This window comes from Bos indicus x Bos taurus, chromosome 7, assembly GCF_003369695.1.
Source record: "Bos indicus x Bos taurus breed Angus x Brahman F1 hybrid chromosome 7, Bos_hybrid_MaternalHap_v2.0, whole genome shotgun sequence".
NCBI classification, from domain to species: Eukaryota; Metazoa; Chordata; class Mammalia; order Artiodactyla; family Bovidae; genus Bos; species Bos indicus x Bos taurus.
In genome coordinates, this window is record NC_040082.1 from 107,262,677 (window position 1) to 107,277,632 (window position 14,956).

At 54.1% G+C, this 14,956-nt stretch overlaps 1 long non-coding RNA gene across 7 annotated transcripts in view; it reads right to left on the reverse strand.

Annotated features, from left to right (window-relative positions):
* Nucleotides 1-12,807, reverse strand: part of LOC113896539 — a 66,070-nt gene extending 53,263 nt beyond the window's left edge. For 5 of the 7 annotated variants that reach the window (XR_003512042.1, XR_003512043.1, XR_003512040.1 and 2 more), the window contains exons 1-3: nucleotides 9,022-12,807; nucleotides 6,238-6,814; nucleotides 4,149-4,432 (exon numbers count right to left, since the gene is read on the reverse strand). This is a non-coding gene — a long non-coding RNA (uncharacterized LOC113896539). The remainder of the gene's footprint in view (nucleotides 1-4,148; nucleotides 4,433-6,237; nucleotides 6,815-9,021) is intronic. The other 2 variants (XR_003512045.1, XR_003512046.1) reach the window with 2 other exon arrangements.
* Between the last annotated feature and the right edge of the window lie 2,149 nt (nucleotides 12,808-14,956).

Below are 14,956 nucleotides of genomic sequence, written 5' to 3' on the forward strand. Positions count from 1 at the left end.
TTGTTTGTTTGTAATGAGTTATTTTTTTGGTTAATGAATCCTTTGAACCTGAAATGAAAGTAAAACATTTGGCAAAACATAGCCTCATTATTCACAGTCGACCCAAACAGGGAAAAAAACACATTCAGCAACAGAAGAAGGTATTTTTAAGAGTGGTGTATTCACACAATACAATACGATGCAGCAATGAAAATAAATTACAACAAGCAACAATACGCATGACTCTCACAGCTCTAATATTAGATAAAAGAAGCTGAACACAACAAAACATGTACTGTGTAGTTCCAGTTACATGAAGTTCAGAAAACAGGCATAAAACTATGGTGTTTAAGAATGTAGGTGTTTAAAAAAGCAAATAAAATTATAAAGTTGGAATAGTGGTTGCCTACAGAAAGTTACAAGGAGGAAGAAAGAGAGACTTATTAGAAGCATAAGGATACTTTTGGGCTGCAAGATGCATTCTATTTCTTGATCTGGGTGATGTTCTCACCATAAAGGCATTTATTTTATGATAACTTTCAGCTGTACAATCTCGTTTTGTGAAATTTTCTGTACGGATGTTATTTTTTCAAGTGAAATGTTTTTTTTAAATGAAAAATAAAGGATGCAATTGCACAGTATAAAAGCAAACCTTCAGGAATTAACAGTACGGGGAGGGAGGTGAGGGGAGGTTCAGGATGGGGAACACGTGTAAACCTGTGGCGGATTCATGTTGATGTATGGCAAAACCAATACAATACTGTAAAGTAATTAACCTTCAATTAAAATAAATAAATTTATATTAAAAAGAATATTTTAATGTAACTTCTGAAAAGTTAAATATAATCACTGAAATTTTAAAGAAATGTGCACACAGTAGCTGGGTTCAGCAGCAGATTAAACGCAACTGAAGAGAGAAGTCAGGAAGCAGAAGGCGTATTCAGTGAATTTACCCAGAATGCAGCAGAGAAGAGAAGGTGGAAAACACACAAAAAAGAGATTAAGCGGCACAAGGGGATACAGTGGGAGGATCTAATCTGTGTCTACCTGGAATCTCTTAAGAGAAAGTGATTAAGGATTCATTTGGGAATCTGTGAAGACAGCTGAGCGCCGAAGAACTGATGCTTTTGAACTGTGGTGTTGGAGAAGACTCTTGAGAGTCCCTTGGACTGCAAGGAGATCCAACCAGTCCATTCTGAAGGAGATCAGCCCTGGGTGTTCTTTGGAAGGAATGATGCTCAAGCTGAAACTCCAGTACTTTGGCCACCTCATGCGAAGAGTTGACTCATTGGAAAAGACTCTGATGCTGGGAGGGATTGAGGGCAGGAGGAGAAGGGGATGACAGAGGATGAGATGGCTGGATGGCATCACTGACTCGATGGACGTGAGTCTCGATGAACTCTTGGAGTTGGTGATGGACAGGGAGGCCTGGCGTGTTGCGATTCATGGGGTCGAAAAGAGTCGGACACGACTGAGTGACTGAACTGAACTGAGCCCTCACTTCACTTGTGCCTTTCTGTAGCCCCTCCCACACTGAATGGCTTCCCAGGCGGCACTAGGGTAATGAACCCACCCGTAATGCAGGAGATGTAAAAGATTCGGGTTCCATCCCTGGGTCGGGAAGATCCCCTGGAGGAGGAAATGGCAACCCACTCCAGTATTCTTGCCTGGAGAATCCCATGGACAGAGGAGCCTGGAGAGCTATGACCCATAGGGTTGCAAAGAGTCGCAGTGACTGAAGCGACTTTGCCTGCAGCAGCCACACTGAATAGGGTTGGCTCTGTGACCAAAAGGATATTGAGGAAGTGATGATGTGTGACTTCCAAAGCTAAAACTTGAAGAGCATTCGTACTTCCACCTCAGTCTCTTGGACTGCAACTTCTGGAGAAAGTCAACCACCCTGGAAGGAGAACACTTAGAAGACCTATGGAGAGGTTCTTATGGAGAGAAACTGAGGCCTTTAACCAACAGCCATGCTTCTAGCAGATCTCCAGGCCTTCAAACAATATCCAACTTCACAACAGATCTTAAGGCAGAACAGAACAGCTAAGCTACTCCCAGATTCCTGATCTACAGAAACCATGGAAAATTATTTTTGTGTTAAGCAACTAAGTTTTAGGGCTTCCCAGATGGTGCTAGTGGTAAAGACCCCGGCCTGCCAATGCAGGAGACATAAGAGACTCGGGTTCGATTCCTGGGTCAGGAAGATCCCCTAGAGGAGGGCATGGCCACCCACTGCAGTATTCTTGCCTAGAGAATCCCGTGAACAGAGAAGCCTGGTCCATAGCGTCATACAGAGTTGGACACGACTGAAGCGACCTACCACGACGTGGCACAGCTAAGTTTTGACGTAATTGGTTTTGCAGCAATAGGTTCAGCTCATGAGAATAAGAGCTACAAAGTTTTGAAAGAAAATTAATGCAAACACAGAATTGTGTATTGAGCAAATCTACTCCTCAAGGACAAAGGGAAAATAAAATGACTTCAGGGAAATGGAGGGAATTTAACACCAGAGTTGGCTCTCAAGGAATTCAAGTATGTGCTTTGAGAAGAAGGAAAATAATCCTGGAAGGACAGTCCAGTGTGTAAGAAGAAATGATCAACAAACGCAACAGTAATACGTGGACGAATCCAAACAACCTCTGTCCATAAGACAATAAAACAACATCTAATTTGTGAGGTTAAAGAACTAAAACACTCAGTAATACTAAGTTGGAAAAACTATGATTGGAGCTAAAACATTGTAATGTACTTTTATTGCCTTGGAGGTAATCAAATATTTAAGTCTCTGTTAACTTAATAGTCAGGTTAAACAGCTCAAGAGGCAGCACCAAAGGACTAGAATCAGCATGTATAAATTTCAAGCCTGTATAGACAAAAATCAATAAAGGTGGGAGGGAGTATCAAAACAAAAATCTCCATTTAAGGCAAGAAAGTAGAAAAGAACTAATTAAAGTGGAAATGAAGACAAATTGAAAGAAACAAATCCAGATATATCAATAGTCACGTAAATACTGGGCCGTTCTTAACATCTAAAAGACAGGATCATATTGGGTTAAAACAAAAAACTATAACTCCCAGTTCTATGCTGTTTTCAGGCAAAACAATATAACAATGGAACGCAGAGAAGTTGAAAGCAAGAACACAGGGAGAGATATATCAGGCAAATATTGGCCAGATGTCCAAGAAAAAGGAATATCTGACTCTGAGAGAACTCATAGCAGAGAAGGCCAATACTGATGGAAAAGGCATCACGTAAGCTTGCCCGGGGAGCAGATGCCCTCTTGCTGCAGCAGCAGCAAAACTTCCCAGGTGCTGGCAGCCTCCATAAAAATTCCCCATCTCTTAAGCCATAAGAAACAATTTCCAACACCATGTGTCATATAGGCCAAGGTCTCTGCAAAACAATTCAATCAGAAGGTAATATCACAAGATAATTTTTTCAGTCCCTATGTCTTTGGAGAGTTTCTAAAGAAATTTAGTAAGGTGCATGGATTTGAGACCATATAAGAAGTCATTTGGATTTTATACAGGAGCAAACAGAAAATACTAGAGAAACACTATTTACAGCAGCAGCTACAACCATCACAAAAAAAATGTAGCCAGGAATCAAAACGTGCAAAACCTGCATATCACAAAATCATGTCATAAATCACGCACACGGCCAAGACGGTTAGGACGCACGGCCGGAGCCTTCCCAGGAGCAGGGGCCCCTCAGGGACCTTCCCCCGTGGCCGCGGCACCGTCCTCCTGGGTGTGAGCCTCTCTTGGGCCCCTGCTCCTCGTCTGCTGGCTGCCTGCTGGTGAGCTTGGTATTTCCGCATCCTGTCCATCTTACCCACCCACCCCAGCCTAGGAGTCCCCAGGCGATGGGCAGCCGTCCTGGAGGCTCCGACGGGCTCGACAAGCAAGTGTACGAGGAGCAGGTGCAGCCTGTCCGCCTGTCATCCCCTCGGCCTCCTTGCCAATCCCAGTGAGAGCAGACGCACACAGGTCTCTGAAGACCCGAGGGGCCTAGGACGCTGAGGTCTCTTTATAAGGCGGACATTCATGAATGCTGCATGCTTACGAAAAACGCCTCCCCTACCCCATGTGCGCCCCAACATCAGCACTTGTGTGCCCCACAGACTCAAGACCACGTCACCGAGGCAGTAAGTGGACCCCCGTACCTGCCATGTACAGCAGCTCCGTCCTCACCCACAGCTGGTGCTCACAACATCCACTCCTGCTTCCAGGGAGTTTGCAGTGAGTCTACAGGGCTCTCTGCGGGCTGGCCAGGCTGGGGAGGGGCCAGGTCAAGGATGGGGCCCTGGTGGGCGGGCTCTCTCTGAATTGCCGACAGGACTAGGCTTGGGGCCGGGCGCTTCCATGGTGTGGGCGGGGCCAAAGTGGGCGGAGCCAGTGTGCACTCCTGGCCCTTCCCAGTCCTGAAGCTGGAGGTGGTCTGGCAGGCCTGCGTCCAGGAGAGAGGGCAGGACACCTGTCAGTGGGGGCCCTGGGTGGGTGGCCACGCCCCTCAGGGAGGCAGCGCCGCTGTCAGATCCTGGGGCGGGCTCAGCCGTGGGGAGAAATAGAGGCTCATGAAGCAGGGGCTTGTCACGTGGCCTTTAAACACTGACAAACATCCCTTTTCCTGGACATTTTCAAAACATACTGTATATAAAGTAGTTTCTAACATTAGCCAAAGATTCTGAAGGCTACTCAAGGATGAGCCATGGAAGTTGATTTATCCCCAGTCTCCAAGGGACATGAGAGTCTGGGCCGACAGTGGGCTATCCTCCCGTGCCTGGGCATGCTGGGATGAGGGACATCCCCCGAGTCTCCCACATCAACTTGCTTCTCTGCAGCAGGCATCTGTGCACCCCACGTGTAGGTGTGCAGTAAGACTTAGGGTCGGTGGGGGCACTCCACAGTGAGGGTGAGGGACTCTGTTGTCTGAGCCCTCAACCATGCAAGAGGGTCCTAGGCCCTGGGCCAGGGCAAGAGAAGGGCACAGAAAATAGGACAAGAGGAGAAGGGAGGAAGAGGGAGGTGAGGAAGGAGGGAGGCGGGGCAGAAGAAAAAAGAATGGCAGGAGAAAAATGGTGAGGAGAGGGGAAAGGGAGGAAGGAAGAAACAGAGAGAGGAAGAAAAGAAGAGAGAGGAGGGGGATCAGGGGTAGTATGGAGCAGGGGGTCAGAAGACAGAATGGGGCAGGGAGGAGGGTCATCGGAACAAGCTCCCGTCCCTGTGCGGTGTCTAGGGACTAGGGGAAGCAGAGGCTGCCCAGGTCCAGATTGGAGAGGTCGGAGGTCAGGGGCCAACTCAGGGTTGGGAGCTGCTGGGACAGCATGGGTGGAGGGCCTGGCCTCAGTCTCAAAGTGGAGCGACACAGGTCTCTCCAGGACTGTCTGGTCCCTGATGGCTAAGTTAGGCTACCTCTTCCACTCAGATCCAGCAAAATCAAGGATCTGAGTCCTCATGAGACATACCAACCCCAAAAAGTGAAACCAGACAAACCAAAGGGCCAGGTAGTCTTGTGTCCTGCTCACACTTCCTGAGCAGGATGAGGGTCCTGGGCACACTGCAGGCAGAATACTACTTGGCCACCATCCTCACACCTTCTAGATACAGCCACTGGGAAAGTTCTGGGTTCTAGACCAGCTCAGGGGTACCAAGCTGTGGGTGGGTGGGCCACTCGGGTGTGGCCAGAAGCTTGTCCAATTCCAGCGGGACACATAGTGTCTAAGTGTTTAACACCCATGCAGATGCCAGGACAAATGCAGGCTTCCCTTGCACTGATGGGGTAGGAGAACTGCAGGCTAAAGGCTCCTCTGCAAGGCTGCATGCGATGCTGACAGAGGAGTGGGGTCAGGGAGGATTATGAGGTGGGAGGAGAGGGAGGGCATCCAAGGCCAGCCTTGCCTCACTATCCAGCACCACCTCCACTGTAGCCCAGGCTGGTAGCTCGGCCTCTGAACCTCTGTTTGTCTCTCTGTCTGATGGGGACATGTGCAGAGCACTTGAGTCATGGGGTGGTGAGACCTGCTGACTCCTCACTCCCCTCCAGGTTCTGAATCCCTCACAGGAGTGTCAAGGGTGGGTCAGGGCAGGGGTCAACAAGACTTGTGCTCGTCAGAAATTCTCACAGCTCAACAGAAGGCTCTCAGGCCCTTAAATCCCCAGAGTCAGATAGCCCCTCCACCCCCCACCCCAAGACCTAGCCGGTGTCTCAGCATTTAGCTTGAGGGGTAACACAGCCCCACATGCCAGCCTTACCTGCTGTATTGCTGATCCTGCTCGTGACTCCAATTGTCTTGCTGTTCACACTGTATGCACTGCTTGCTGAACCCAGGGTAGGCAAGGCCTGAGCTAAGAGGCTGGAAGGAGACTTGAGGAGCCCTAGGAATTGCAGACACATTCATTCTCTCCTGGCTGACGCAGTAGCCATAGCTGCAGACACGCTATAGTCTCTCTTCTCCTGGTTGACCCAATGGACATAGCTGTGCTGAAGCAGTAGAGTGCCACCACTTTCTAGGTGGAGTTCACATATCTCTACAGCACAAAGTAGGCCGTGACGGAGCGAGTACCCCGTGACCTGCATGCACAGTGCTACAATGAGCTCAGCTGTCACATAGTCATTATTTACAAAACATGTGGCGAGAGCCTGAACACGCCAACTTGGCAGATTTGCTCTCTCCCCACACCTGCACACACCTGCATTCTCACAGCCGTGGCTCTGCCGGCCACCTCCCTGTACCTCACAGGTGAGAGGACCCAGAGGGAGCCTGAAGCTGGTTTTGTCAGGACCTGGGTGTAACGAACTACTTGATCCTCTCTGAAGTGGCATCCTTACCTGTGAGAAAGACCATAGCACGTTCAGCGTTACGAACAGTGTTCAAAGCCAGTGTCCACGTCTGGGGCCCCTCCCCAGACCCTGTCCGCCGAGGACCCTGTCCGCACCAGGCAGAGTTTGGAAGGTCCCTGGGGCAGGTGTGTCCTTTGGGGAGGGCCATTGCACAGATGGACAAGAAAGCGTGGGGACAGAGCAGGAGACAAAAGCAGAAAGGTCTCCTCTGGTCCAGCACAAGCCCTCTTCACAGAACAGCCTGAGAAGACCCTCCGTCAGGCCCAAGGGTTAGGAAGGCCAGCTGTACCTGGGTCAGGGAGAAGGCTGTGCTCCGTCAAGCTCAGGACCAAGCCTTTCACTTCACAGGGAGGCATCCCCCCCTCCCTGCCTACTCAGTGAGACAAATGTCCAGGCCAGGCCTGCTCCTGCCCCTGGCTGGAGACAGGAGGGTCATAGAGAGCCAGCCTAGACCCCAGTCTGTCCCTTTGGTTGTGCTTCCGGTCTAGGATGGCAGTTCCCTCCTGGGACAAGGGTCACTTGGATCTCCTGCAGGGCCCATCACTTCTGAGTGGATGGTTCCTCAGGCCAGTTCAGCTGAAGTTCCTGAAAGTGACCAAGGTCTCCGGTTCTCCCGGCACCCAGGCAGGATCTGAAGTGTGGGACGGCAGCCTCGATAACGAGGGATCCCTTTCCGTCTGGATTAAGCAGGACGCTGGGTTTAGGGTCTGGAACACGCCCTCCCAGTCCCAGGCAAGCCCCTCCCCTCCCAGGGTCTCCAGGACCTCCTGATCTGTGAGGCAAAGGGCCCCTGTCTGCAGCTCTGGGCTGAGCTGGCGGTCGGCACTGTCCTTGGCCCCACCCCTACACCACATCCCAGTGTACCGCAGAGAACATCTGAACCCTGGCGGCCAGCCCCACTCCCGCCCCTGGCCAGCTGCTGTGACCACCGATGCGGCTGGGATTGCCGCCAGGCTTGCGGGATCCTCCGCCCCATCCCTTCTTGGGACGCCCCCTCCCTCCCCCCAGCCCCTGAAACTGGGTCTCCTGGCCCGGCCCCCTTCCCAGGACTCCCCGCAAGCCCCTCCCCTTGTCCCACCCCTCCCTCTTCTGCGGACTCTCCGTATCCCAAAGGCCCTCATCTCTCCCTGCCGCTCTGGGAGCCTCCCCACCACCTGGTCTTCCTCTGGTTCCTTCCGTTTCGGGCTCTCCCTGCTCCAGGGATGTTGGACAAAGAGGATGAGGTTGCTGTGAGCAGGGTGGGCCTGGAGCTGCAGATTTAAGTTTAATGTAAGTCTCTGTGCAGACCGCAGGCACAGTGCCTGCTGCTGTGGGTGTGCTGTCCTGCCAGCCCTTATGCTGAAGGAGTCTGTCCCAGAAAAACGCCTGTACACCCCAAGGCATGCACCCTCTCCCCGTCTGTAAATGAGTAACAAGGTGGAATGCAGACCAGGATGCTGGCTTGGACCCCACCGGTCCACGCAAGGACCTCTCTCACCAGGACTCTCCTTCCTCCTGGTCATCGTTGCTGGGGTGCTGCCTACTGTCAGTGCTTAATAAGTGCTGGGGACTGACACCCTACTGTGGCCTTCAGAAGGGTGAGAGGAAAGACTTTGATCCCAGAGAAATGGGTGGAAAGGGCAACAGGAGCCCTTCACCAACATACTGTGTCTGTACTCCCCGACCACCCCTGTGTGTGTGGAGTTTGCAGGGTGCGGGGGGGGGCGGGGGGCAGGGGAGTCTTCTACCCTTAACTGTCCCAGAACTTCTTTGAACTTCTTAAGTTCAAACTTAAACGCCCAGTTTAAGTCCTGCACCCCCAGCTCTGTCCTGGTCATGCCGGCCCTCTAATCCACAGTCCAAGGTCTCACTGACCACTGAGTCTCAGGAACTCCCAAAGCACGGATGTGGAGGGGGGGAGCGGGGCATCAGTTGAATAACCCCCAGCCCCCAACTTGAATCCTGGCTGCACTCTACCTTTCTGCCTGGCCCACATCCCCCAGAGCAGAAGAAAAGACCCAAGTAGGGAGAGGCACTGTGGGGGTTAAGGAAACGTGGGCTGCTCTGTGCCCCCACCCCACCCAGCAAGGTCTCAGTGAGAGGGACTCTCTCAGGCTTCTCCTCCCCAGGGGCCCAGGCACACACAGGCCCTGCCGATCACAAAAACAGCACTGCACCCGCCCCATGCTCCCCATCCGCTGCAACTCTCCACTTACCTTAATGCCCAAAACAGACCCAGCCTCAGGAACTTGGAGGCTGGGGCCAGGACAGAACCTGAGGGGACCACACAGTGTTCCTTCCCTCCGTCTCCATCTCAGAGAGCTCTGAGTCAGCTGGGGTGACCCTGATGGGGCGGGGGCTGTTCTCCTGCAACACAATCTCCCTGGCCCTGGCCAGAGCTGGCAAAAACACATACATACATACATACATACATACAGTCTTTAAGAAAACAGTCTTCAAAAACAGCAAAATTCTGTAAAGCAATTATCCTTCAATAAAAAATAAGTTAACTAAAAAAAAAAGAGAAAGCAGCCAATCTTTCCGTGTGGAATAACGGCATTGGTTCCCATCTCCTCCCACCCCATGAAGATCTCTGGGATGCTCTCCTAGGACAAAATGAGCCCAGCCCCTCTCCCTCCAGGAACAGGATAGAACTTCGATCCTGTGATGGCCTGGAAAGGGAGGGATCATGTGCAGGATGGGAAGAAGTGGGGTGGAGACCGGTGGATAGCCAGGTCTGAGGGGTCCCAGTGGCTTAGTCCTAGAGAGGAGGGGCTGACTAGAGCCCCCACGGGACCCTTCTCCCCAGGAAGCCCTTCCCCAGAAACTCCCTCCTGAGGACCTCCTCCCTCCAGAAGTCCTGCCTAAGCCTCCCTCTCCCTAACTGTGGAGCCAGCCCAGCTCTCAGCTCCTAAGTGTCCTAAGTGGGGCTTTTGGTTCTTTATGAGTCTCCTACTCCATTAAAGCATCCCCACTGTGCAAAGTCCAGAACCTCTGGAAGCAGCCGACAGCAGTCCTGGGTTGGGTGGGTGGGAGAGGAGCTGCTCTGAGCATGGGAAGTGTGGGCTCATGACCCACGGAAGCACGACAGTTACTCCATCTCCGGTCTCGGTCACTCAGCGGGCCTGGTTCTGGCTGCTGCAGCCGGGGGAGCCGCAGCCAACCTGGCCTTGACTGTGGGACAGCGGCAGCCCTGCCCTACCTCAAGCCCTCCCAGTAACCCAGGCTCAGGCCCCTCCCAGGAACGTCCAGAGGGATCAGGTGGGGACTGACAGCAAAGGGCTCCGATTAATGAAAGTTTGATAGGAATTTCATATGTTGATACAGGTCCTAAACGTTTTCCAGGAACATCTGGCAGAGGGTGAGCCCTGTTTGTGTTCTCAGTGAGAGTGTTTTTTCCAGGTCCTCAGCCCGTCTCTTTCCCTGGGCCCCACTGGGGTCTCTGGGTTGCCACCCACTGCCGTGGCCTGAGCCCATCCCTTACCCGGGAGCAGACAGTCCCTGGAATGGGAGCCAGAATCCAGGCCCAGCCCAGGGAAGGACATCAAGTCTGATTCTTCCCCCTCGTCTCTGCCTCCTTCCTCCTCCCAGCAGTCCAGGAGAGCAGTCCCTTTTTGCCTGCCATCAGGCCCATGGGTGTGCCACCTGGGGAGGGTGGGGGTGGCAGGGAGGGAGCTGCAAGCCTCCACTGCTTAGGCTGGGCTGGGCTGTGGCCCCCTCCAGCTCTTTCCCACTGTGACTGCCTCCAACCGCTCACACACACACCCGGACCTGTGGCTTCTGGGGTCCCTGTAGGTAGACTCCAAAGAGACAGGGCAAAGTACACCAAGGTCTGTCTGAGGTGGTGACAGGAGAGAGCTGGACACCAGGGGCAAACTGACCCCTGGGTAGACCTGGAGGTGAGAGGTCAGAGGCAGGTCCCTGAAGAGGTCAGCAGCACCCCAAAACCACTATTTGACAGGCCCCATGGCTACAGCAGAGCCTTCACTGAGGGTATGTGGTGGCTTAAAGAGATCTCATGACAAGTCAGGTTTCAACCACAACTATGCCAGGAAGGTAAGGGCAGGCAAGACTCACCCCCAAAGACCCCTGGGCTTTAGTCCCAAAACCCGGGGCGGCAGGTAGACAGTAAGCGTGGCGACCTGGCCTGAGGCCGGTGGACTCATTGGTGCTCATCGCACGCTTGGGCCACCCTGTGAGGGGTGGGAGCCAGCATCATCAGGGGGGCTACTTTCAGTGAGCAGTCTGTATCCCCCTTCCACCAGCTGCCTCCTGCCACCTGTGTGGCCCTTGCAGAAGCCACGGTTTGTCTTTCTCCTCTTTCTTTCTAATAAAATGAAGTGGCGTGGAGGCAGATACCACTTCCTGTCTCCTTTTAAAATGCGTGAGTGTGTGCCACAGCTCTCGGCCAGCTCCCTCACCAGGCCACCGGTGCCACAAGCTGCCCCGACTCTCCTGGGTCCCCTTGGATCTCACATCCGGCCTTGGAAGCCCCCAGACGCATGCACACAGAGCCTGGGTCAGCTGGAGAGCAGGCCTGAGTAGGCCGGGCGGGGTGGCACGGTCCCCTCCACTTTGGGCAAAGTGAAGGACAGCCCCGGGAATCCAGAAGCAAGGTGGGGCCACCGTCCTGGGCCCTGACAAGATGCCCCCTGGGGCCCGGGAGCACCAAGTCACACTTGGGCACTGGGGCTCAGGGATCATTCCTGCATCCCGTGGGGGTGACTAGGTGGAGCAGGAGGCTGGTCTCCATCCCCTAGCCCAGGGCTTGCCGTGTGGGGTGATAGTGGTGTATGGGACGATGCTTGGCTGCTGCAGGGTAGTGTGGGGCGTGGTGGGAATGTGAGGCCTCCCTCAGATTGGGGAGGGCCCCCCATCTGAGCCTCAGCATCAGACATTTGCTCCAAATTACTGTCAATTTGTTTCATAATGTTTTCTGCTTTTTCTGCAGACCTAATCTCTGCTGCCCCCAATGCCCACCACACAAACATCCTCAGCCAATCCTGTGTGAATAGACCCAGCCCAGCCCACTGGGTCTGGCACAGGAGACATGTCACCTCCACCAAACCACAGCTCTGCCTGGACTAACTAGACAGATGAGATTGCCTTAGGCCCAGAGGTACCAGGCCCCAGGTGTCCAGAGCCCTGATGTCCGTGACCTAGATGCCCACACACCAGAGCACAGGAGGGTGGAGGGTCAGGGCCAGCTCTCCATCCACCTCAGCCCAGCAGCAGGCCCGCATTGACAGGTGTGTCTGTCTCCCCGGGGTCCTGTCCTTCTGCCGGCACGGAGGGCCTCCTCTCCAGCACTCTGCGCAAGCAGCTTGTCATTTCAGCACCCCCCACCACCTGCGTGTCCCCACATCCCAAGGAGCTGCACTCAGCACCCCTACGGGAGGCCTGTTCTCACCTCCTCCTCTCTGTACCCACCCAGCCACCCTGGGACCCAGCCAAGCATCCCTGAGGCCAGCTGTGTCCTGGCCACTCTCCTGCCAGCTGGGGAGAAGCCACTTCTCTCCCCCTTTTCCCCCTAAGCCACAAACACTCAGGGCCAGCACGCCCTCCCCAGGACCCCCACTCAGGAAAGGTCCTTCCTAGGTGGTCGCTTCCAAGCCAGAACTACCTGCCTCCCACCTCCCTCCAACCAGCAAGCCCCCTACAGCCCCTGCCTCGGCCTGCCTTCTGGATCTCAGAGCCCCGCCTCCATCCTGCTTTGTTTGCCTCTGGACTCTCCTCCCCAAGGCACTGGCAAGCTGCCTTCCCTCTATTACCTCCAAGCTCAGCTCTAGCAAGCTCCTGCCCTGCCGCAGGCTCAGCCACACTCACCTAAGGTTTCCTGGAAACGTCATCCCAACCACTCTGCTGCCCCCTGGGTGGAGACGGAGAGAGCTGGCTATTCTGCTACCCAGAATGGCTTCTGTCCGCCTCCTTTTCATTTTCCAGAAGGACCTCTGATCTCACCCCTATCCTTCAGAGAATATCTGGGACCAGGCTGTCCCTGGGCCCTCCCCCAAGCCTCCCAGGGTCCTCAGAGCCTCTTGGCAAGAATCCTCCAAGGACACCCTAATCTGTGGACTGGTTTCCAAGGCCAAAGGCCCCAGGGTGCCTCCCTTGCATTCCAGTTGAAGGTCAGTGACTCCAGAAGGGAGAGAGGGCAGGAAAAGGAAGGACCTACCAAGGGTGAGGGCACAGAGGGGACACAGGCAGATCCTGGCCCCTGTGGTGCAGCCGGGGGCTCTCTCGATGGGAGGCATCAGCAGCATTTCCTACCCTGGGCCCAGCCCCTCCATGTTGTCCTCAGTATTGGGCCTGGGATTTCCAACCATCCTTCCTGGGCTCAGGAAGGAATGAAACCTTTTCTAGGAGACCGCTGCTTGCCTAGCCCCGAGTCACAGACCCTGCTTGGCATCCCTTCAGTGTCAGTTGCCAGATACTTTTACTAAGCAGTCAATGAAGAGCTTTCTCTCATGAAAGCAGCCATTCTCCAAGATGGGCCTCCTAGCCCTCATGCCCTTGGGGGTTATTTTAACCTGAGCTAGGGGTGGTCGTGCAACCAACCGACTCCTAGGTGACATGAACACTGCCGAGGCCCCTGGACACCTGCCCGGGGGACAACCGCCACTCTGTTGCTCAATCACTGCTGTGGAGAGACACCAAGGCCTTGGCCACCAGCCCTCCAGCCCAGCAGTCACAAGTCAGACCTCTCGGAAGACAGCTGCTAGTGAGAGGCTCAAGCCAGAACTGCTGACCAGACTCCAAAAACAGGCAGTAGATGACTGTTGGCCATTGTGCTGGCCCCTCAGTCTGGGGCTGTTTCTTGCTCACCCAGAACACATTTGCCCTAAAGCCACGGCCAGGTGGTTTTCCAGGTGTCCATGGGCGTGATCTGCCACCCTCAGGGTGGGTCGTGCCAGGCCCACCAAGGCACGCAGCTCACAGAGCGGCTAGGTCCTAGAGCTCCCAGTCCTATGCCCGATCACCCCCCAGAAAGCCGGTAGGGATATCTGTCCACCTGTACCATAGCCACGGTGTGATATGAGGACCCCTAAAAGGTGCAAGAGAGCTGGTTCCCAGGCAGAGGGAAGAGAGGACGAGGGCACACCCAACCAGGGCAGTGGGCTCAGGACGCAACGCTGGATGCCATGGCTCCCAGGAGCCTACAGGAGGTGCCAGGGCAGGAAGGGCCACAGCACTCAGGGCCTGGGGCCTCAGCCCAGTGCAGTGAATCATAGGGCAGCATACAGAGTCCACAGTCAGGGGCCAGGTAAGGAAGGCCCGAGGCCCTGACCTGCCATATGTACCACCCATGAGGAAGGCCAAATCATTCTCAGGGCCTTTTTCCTGACAGAGCTGCACATCCAGCCCTGTCCACCTCTCCACCGTGGCTTCTCCAGGCTCCTTGCTCAGAAATGGAGTGGTATTCTCTCCCCATCCCCCTTACCTCACCTACCAATGCCAGCACCAGTCCTGTGCGCAGATGGGGAAACTGAGGCCCAGAGAGCTAGTGAGGAGACCCTGACTCCATACAGTGCCCCAGAGCTCTGGGGAGCAGCTGCGCATCTGTCTGTCCAGGGGAAAGCCTGCAGCCATTACCCTGGGAGCTAGGGGATGCCTGAGGGTCTGGGGGCCTTGTCCACATAAGGCTTGGAGAGGTAGTCCTGGCCCATCTGGGCAGAGGGCAACTCATGCAGAACTGTGAAGTCTGGCCTAGAGTGAATGGAAGTGCTATGCCTTTGCTCAACTACCCTTGCACACACACACTTGCACACTCACACACTTTTGCACACACCTCCAGGAGAATGCACACACACTCATGCACGTAGAGTGTGTACACTCTTTATGCATGCACAAACACCCAGGAGAACACATGCCCCCCAGGAGAACACACACATTCACATATACACCCAGAAGAATACACTCCCCCTCCAGGAGAACACACACATTCACATACACATCCAGGAGAATGAACACCCCCCAGGAGAACACACACACTCACATATACACCCAGGAGAATGCACTCCCCTCTCCAGGAGAACACACACACTCACATATACACCCAGAAGAATACACTCCCCCCTCCAGGAGAACACACACATTCACATATACACCCAGGAGAATGAACACCCCCCAAGAGAACACACACACTCACAT